Genomic DNA, 7,318 nt, shown 5'->3' with positions numbered 1-7,318 from the left:
TGTAACATAGTTTATCGTAGAGAAACCGAGAAGAGGGATGTATGTCCTGCGCTTGAAATATATTTCTTACATTAAAATATTAACAGCGCTACATTTCAAACGACTGATAGGTTGGAAACACAGATGGGGTAACATTATAGGTCGTTTCAACATTTTAGGTCGAGTGAGGGGGTTGGGGGAGGTGGAGGTTATGTGCAGCGACTTGGAAAGCACCTAGCAGAACAGTAGGTTAAGTACCTGTCAATCAAAGGAGAACAATAGGTCTGCCCCTGAGTGCATACCTGCCCCTGATGTAGATAACCCACCCCAACAAAATGCGCCAGAAATAGCTTAGTCTCCCTACTGACGTGAATGTAAGTGATATTTATATCTTTATTGCCACTATGTTTATCGTGACAAGAGTAAAGAATTTGAGCCCGTCTGACTATTGGTCTGAGAATCCAGTTGATCATACACTAATATTTTCTAAACTGCTACCTAGAGACCGATAAAAACATATCTTGCGGTTTTTACATTTCGCCAAAAAAGAAAAGCCTCACTCCAATGACTATTTGTACAAGCTACGGCCAGTAACTGACCCTTTAGAAAACGATATAAGAAAAATTTCTATCCTTATGAAAAATTATGCATAGAGGAAAGTCTTCTATTATTCAAAGGTAGGCTAAAAATCAGGCATATATACCTCCTAAACGTAGCCGTTTTGGGATAAAAATATTCGTTATTTGCTCATGTTCACATAAATTATATTTTAAATTTTATTGTCTAGTGTGGCTCACATACAGATATTGAAAATTATGATCTCGGTATCTCAGGAAATGTTGTAGCTACATTGGTAGAGCTATATTTACAGAAGGGACACACCCTGTACTGTGACAATTGGAATTCAAGCCCTGCCCTGTTTTCTTGGTTGTATCACCAGAAAATAAATGCTTGTGGTACAGTCAGGCACACAAGAAAAGATGTGCCTAACATGCCTGAGAAACTAAAGAAACGAGAGTTTACTTTCCGTTCTGCATCGGAATTTGTATTGGCACTAAAATAGCGTGACAAAAAAGACGAACGTATGCTTTAGACAGTCTACTGTAAAGAAATGTTGGAAACATCGAAGATGGATCGTCAAACAGGCTCGAAGCAATTGAAACATTCAGTAGTATTAGACTACAATAAATCAACGAGATCTGTCGATAAAAGTTACACAGTAATACAGACCGTGGAAAGCATCAGAAAATCCACTAAATGGTATAGCAAGCTGTTTTTTCACATCGTGGACATGTCCGTTTTCAACGCTTATTGCTTATATAAGAAATTTGTAAGAAAAATTGGGTACGCCAACTTTCAAGTGGGTCTCATAAAGGGAATCCTGGAAAAATATAAAGCAGAAGAAAGAAGATTCAGTGGAGGAAAATGATCAGAACGTCCATCGAAACAGAGCAGGACCTCACTTACCTGACGAGTGGAGCAGCTACTGAACTTGCGTTGTCTGTAGAGCGCAGAAGATGCGGAAGCAGACTAAAACGTGTTGTAAGGAATGCAATACGACACTTTGTGCCTTTCCCTGCTTCATGATTTACTACACACAAGAGACTTTATGAAATGCAAGCAGTGCAATGATATTCTCCTAATGTAATCATACTGAAATGTAATGCAAAACCAATTGTAAATAAATATTATTGAACAAGTGAAAACAAAAAGTAGTATTAAATATACGTTTTATATAATAAAGCACCCACCCCACCAGAGCTGAATCCAAAACACGGACCTCATAGAATGTGCGAAAAAACTACGTGAATTATCTGAAAGATCCAAGAAAACTGTTTTTATTCAAAATTAATATCAAAACCATATGTCATTCGTATAAATATTTTCCCAAATAAATATGTAGTATAAAGTCCAACAACTGTGATAATACTACGAGTGGGAAAGCGGGACAGAGTATCGCCGCGGGAAGCGCGCGCCGTACAGCGGGCACGGCCGGACGGGACAGGCGCTCGTCCACAGCGCATGACGCACCAATCACGTCGCCGGAGTGAAAGGGTTAAAGGAAGACATAACTTTATCTACGAAATCAGCGTGATTCATAAGAATGATACTGTTTTCTTTGTCAGCTTTTGTAGCTGAAACATATTTGTAGTTAATTTGTAGATTGTGTTTTAGAGAGTTCTGTGTTTTGAAGCTGATTCATATTTGCGCCTTTTTTTATGTAATTCTTCCTAAATTATTTTTATTATATTCTCTGTGGCCTCATTTAGAGTCCTGGATGTGAGATCAGAAATGTCCACTGCAACTTTCGTAATAGATATCAAGTATTTGATGGATGAATCATGACAATTTGGCACTAGGTTGAATTTAAGCCTCTTGCAAAGCAAGTCGGCTTCTTGTCCTATAAATACACTATCTGTAAGGTTCTTTATTCTTGGGTAAAAGTCAAAGTTACCCTCATACTTTTTTACTGTTCATTTTGCATTTTTACTTGGGTAACCATGAGCTTATTGAATTTCTTGTTATGAGTATATCTAACATGTGTGCTTGTGAATTGTACGTTTCTATCAGTTAATTTGGTAATGTGATCGGAAATAAGTGGCGATACATTTTTACTTAAACATAAGTGGGTTACATGTATAGTTCTTGACTGCTGGTTTCTTTTGATGCTATTGGTCTTCTGCTTCTTGATTCACCCAAAGTCTTGCTGCATAGCTCTCGATAGGAGCCATAAGGCTGAACTTGGCTTTCACTTCAATAAGGGCGTAGTTAGACGTTATTCTGTGCTGAAGGCAGCGCTTGTTGCACTTTACGCCTTGCCGCGCGGGATTAGCCGAACAGTCTCAGGCGCTGCAGTCATGGACTTTGCGGCTTGTCCCGGCAGAGGTTCGAGTCCTCCCTCGGGCATGGGTGTGTGTGTTTGTCCTTAGGATAATTTAGGTTAAGTAAGCTTAGGGACTGATGACCTTAGCAGTTAAGTCCCATAAGATTTCACACACATTTGAACTTGCACTTTACGCCTTGATTTATTTTAACAATATTTATTTTCAGAAGTGGGCAACGGCCTTGCCGCAGTGGATACACCCGTTCCCGTCAGATCACCGAAGTTAAGCGCTGTCGGGCGTGGCCGGCACTTGGATGGGTGACCATCCGAACCGCCATGCGCTGTTGCCATTTTTCGGGTTGCACTCACCCTCGTGATGCCAATTGAGGAGCTTCTCGACCGAATAGTAGCGGCTACGGTCAAAGAAAACCATTGTAACGACCAGGAGAGCAGTGTGGTGACCACACGCCCCTCCTATCCACATTCTTATCTGAGGATGACACAGTGGTCGGATGGTCCCGATGGGCCACTTGTGGCCTGAAGACGGAGTGCTTTTTTTTCAGAATTAAGGATCGCAGGATGTGTCCTTTTATTTCATATGACGAAATCGTCAACAATTTATGTTCCATAGGGCCTGCAGCATAGTATAAGCCACCAAGTTACACATTTATAATGAGTGTCCAGACTCGCTGTTTTGTGACATTAATTTTTTTAAATATCTTTCCCTGTCACTACTCATCTTTTTCGGCTGAAATTACCACTATCATGTAACCTGCAGTACAATGTGGGTGACATAATTTTCATTATATATTTTTATGTTATAGCAGAGTATTGAGCATGGATTGCTACTTGACAAACATCCGTTCGTTTAGAAGTCAGTCAGGGAGGCCTCAGCTCTCGGCTGGTACACATCTGCAGAGCGGCAAGTTAAGTGTTTATTTTTTTTTCCTGTGTTTTCCTCGTAGTACATTTCTGAAAAAGAAAATTTATTCACAGCGAATATAAATTCTAATGATTGGGTACTATTTTACAAAGGTATTTGTGTGGAATGCAGCCTTGTATGTAAGTGAAATGTGGGCGATGAACAGTTCTATCAAGAAGACAATGGACGCTTTCAAAACGTGGTGATCAATAAGAATGCTGAAGATTAGATATGAGGATCGTGTAACTAAAGAAGAGGAACGGAATTAAATACAGGAGGAAGAGGAAATTATGGCACAACTTTGACTACAAGAGGGGTAAGTTGACAGGACATATTATGAGGCGTCAAAGAGTGAGGACAAAGGGGTTGGGTGATTGTATTCTGATAATAATCATCTGTTGAAATGCTATTCTACTATTTTATCTATTAATGTAAGCAGTGAATTTACTCTTCCATGCACTCCTCCACAAAACATTTAAACGAAAACTGAAATCAGCTGAACACCAAATCTTTCAACCACTGTCTGACAACTATTGCATTCACTTTCAACTTTCTATAACTATCACTGGCTAGCCACACAAACATACAGATATAAGGAGAACAGAAATAAACAAACATTAGTTTTCAGCATATAATTCTTTAGGTTGTCAACATGTACATAAACAAACCAAACAAGAAGGGACATGAGATGAACACACTGCAGTTACGACTTCAAATCAGTGTTTTTGGTATAATGTCTACAGCTAGTGACAGAAGAAAAAAGAGCGAACTTGGAAATGTGCTTATGTTCCATAATCTAAGTTTTAGTTCAACCTCCAGCATGTGACCAGGTGAGGGGAAACGCAAATGTCCACCAAAAACTCAATTCACTGTAAGTAATCAGTTATTCACGTAAAAAAAGATGTGAACTGTTTTATAATCTGCAAGTATCACATATCAAAACAAAACTGAATCATTCTAGATTCCACCGAAGATGCCTTAAAGTAAAAGGCGAAACCCGTTTTGAACCAATAAAGTACGCTGGATAAAGAAAAAAACGTTTGTTACTTCCAAAGGAAATAATCAATAGCTGTAGATACTTAGCAAATTACATCTTATGACATACCAGCAAATTAGTCACGGTTTAACTTCTCATTCCACATGCTATTAAATGCTGTTTAAAAAAATTCATCTATCCCTTCTGAAAAACTGTAGTTTCTTTCATATCTCGGTAGATAAATAGATTTTGGATTTTTATCATGCGACGAAATACATGACTTTTTACAAGTTATCGTTTGCAAAAAAACACGTTTTCTTGAACCGTTTACGAAATTTGCAGTTGATACAACCACATGGTTTACGACGAGGAGGACGAAAGTATCGGTCGGGTCGCGTACAGTTCATTTTAGGTAATACATTATTGCGTATGAAATTTAGTCAACATATCGAAATTGTTTTTAAAGCTGAGAGCAGATGGATAGCTATCACCGTTCTCGAGATATTGAATGATAAGTCGGCGGACGGGCTGTGCCGTGACGCGCGCGGGTTGCTCGCGACGCGACCGGTACTTCGTCCTGCTCGTCGTAAACCGTGTGGTTGTATCAACCGAAAATTTCGCAAACGGTTCAAGAAATCGAAACTTGTTTTTTTGCAAACGATAACTTGTGAAAAGTCACGTATTTCGTCGCATGATAAATATCCTAAATCTGTTTATCTACCGAGATATAAAGTAACTACAGTTTTTCGGAAGGGATAGATGAATTTTTTTAAACAGCATTTAATAGCATGTGGAATGAGAAGTTAAACCGAAACTAATTTGCTGGGATGTCATAAGATGTAATTTACTAAATATCTACAGCTATTGATTATTTCCTTTGGTAAGTAACAAACTTCTTTTCTTTATCCAGTGTACTTTACTGATTCAAGACGCGTTTCGCCTTTTAATTTAAGGCATCTTCGGTGTAATCTAGAATGATTCAGTTTTGTTTTGATATGTGATACTTGCAAAAATGGTTCAAATGGCTTTGAGCACTATGGGACTTAACATCTGTGGTCATCAGTCCCCTAGAACTTAGAACTACTGAAACCTAACTAACCTAAGGACGTCACACACATCCATGCCCGAGGCAGGATTCGAACCTGCGACTGTAGCAGTCGCGCGGTTCCGGACAGAGCGCCTAGAACCGCGAGACCACCGCAGCCGGCAGTGTGATACTTGCAGATAATAAAACAGTTCACATCTTTTTTTACGTGAATGACTGATTACTTACAGTGAATCGAGTTTTTGGCGTACATATACGTTTCCCCTCACCTGGTCACATGCTGGAGGTTGAACTAAAACTTTGATTATGGAACATAAGCACATTTTCATGTTCGCTCTTTTTTTCTTCTGTCACCAGCAGTAGACATTTTACCGAAAACTCTGATTTGAAGTCGTAACCACAGTTTGTTCACCTCATGTCCCTTCCTGTCTGGTTTGTTTATGTACATGTTGCCAACCTGCAGAATTATTGCTGAAAACTAATGTTTGTTTATTTTTGTTCTCCTTATATCTGTATGTGTGTGTTGCTAGCCAGTAATAGTTATAGAAAGTTGAAAGTGAATCCAGTAGTTGTCAGACAGTGGTTGAAAGATTTGGTGTTCAGCTGATTTCAGTTTTGGTTTAAATGTTTTGTGGAGGAGTGCATGGAAGAGTAAATTCACTGCTTACATTAATAGATAAAATAGTAGAATAGTATTTTAACAGATTATTATCAGAATACTATCACCCAACCCCTTTGTCCTCACTCTTTGACGCCCCATAATACGTCCTGTCAAGTAACCCCTATTGTTGTCAAAGTTGTGCCGTAATTTCCTCTTCCTCCTGTATTTAATTCCGTACCTCTTCTTTAGTCACACGATCCTCCTATCTAATCTTCAGCATTCTTATTGATCACCACGTTTTGAAAGCGTCCATTGTCTTCTTGACAGAACTGTTCATCGTCCACGTTTCACTTACATACAAGGCTGCACTCCACACAAATACCTTTGTAAAATAGTATCCAACCATTAGAATTTATATTCGATGTGAACAAATTTTCTTTTTCAGAACGCTTTTCTTGCTATTGACTGTCTTCAGTCAGGTTTGCGTCTGCATCAGGAAATGCCTTACAATTTAAAATCTGGTTTCGAAAACTCTGTTCCAAATATATATTATTCTTTTGTGATTCTTAAGCAAGGTGCTGGCGATGATTACTATGCTCTGTGGGAAATTCTATCAGGTGGTTTCCACTTTCATCCCTTCCACCTAGCCTTTGTGTTCTTACTGTTTTCGTGTACCCGCTACCGTATCACATTTTAAATTTTTGTCTCGCTTAACTATCTGAATAATCTCTTTTATCGTACATTGTTTCAATGTGTTAGGAGATAGTGAACAATCATGAACGGTAGTCATGAAATCTGTTTATGCTGAAATGAGAAAACACGAATAATGAAATATGTGAAAGAGTACATTGTACAGAAAATAAAAAATTGGTATGTCTTCACCCAACTTCGTCTTTCCTTCACGTAGGTGTAAGATATAGTTATTCAAACACACCGGCCGTTTCGGTGGGTCCCACCCCGTACCTCAGTGG

The 7,318-nt window shown here is 38.8% G+C and overlaps 1 pseudogene; it reads left to right on the top strand.

Moving 5' to 3' along the window:
- Nucleotides 1–3,035: 3,035 nt before the first annotated feature.
- On the top strand, nt 3,036–3,153 carry LOC126250542 (5S ribosomal RNA; annotated as a pseudogene).
- Nucleotides 3,154–7,318: the final 4,165 nt, after the last annotated feature.

Source organism: Schistocerca nitens, chromosome 3 (genome assembly GCF_023898315.1).
Source record: "Schistocerca nitens isolate TAMUIC-IGC-003100 chromosome 3, iqSchNite1.1, whole genome shotgun sequence".
NCBI classification, from domain to species: domain Eukaryota; kingdom Metazoa; phylum Arthropoda; class Insecta; order Orthoptera; family Acrididae; genus Schistocerca; species Schistocerca nitens.
This window is presented reverse-complemented; position numbering and strand designations above follow the sequence as displayed.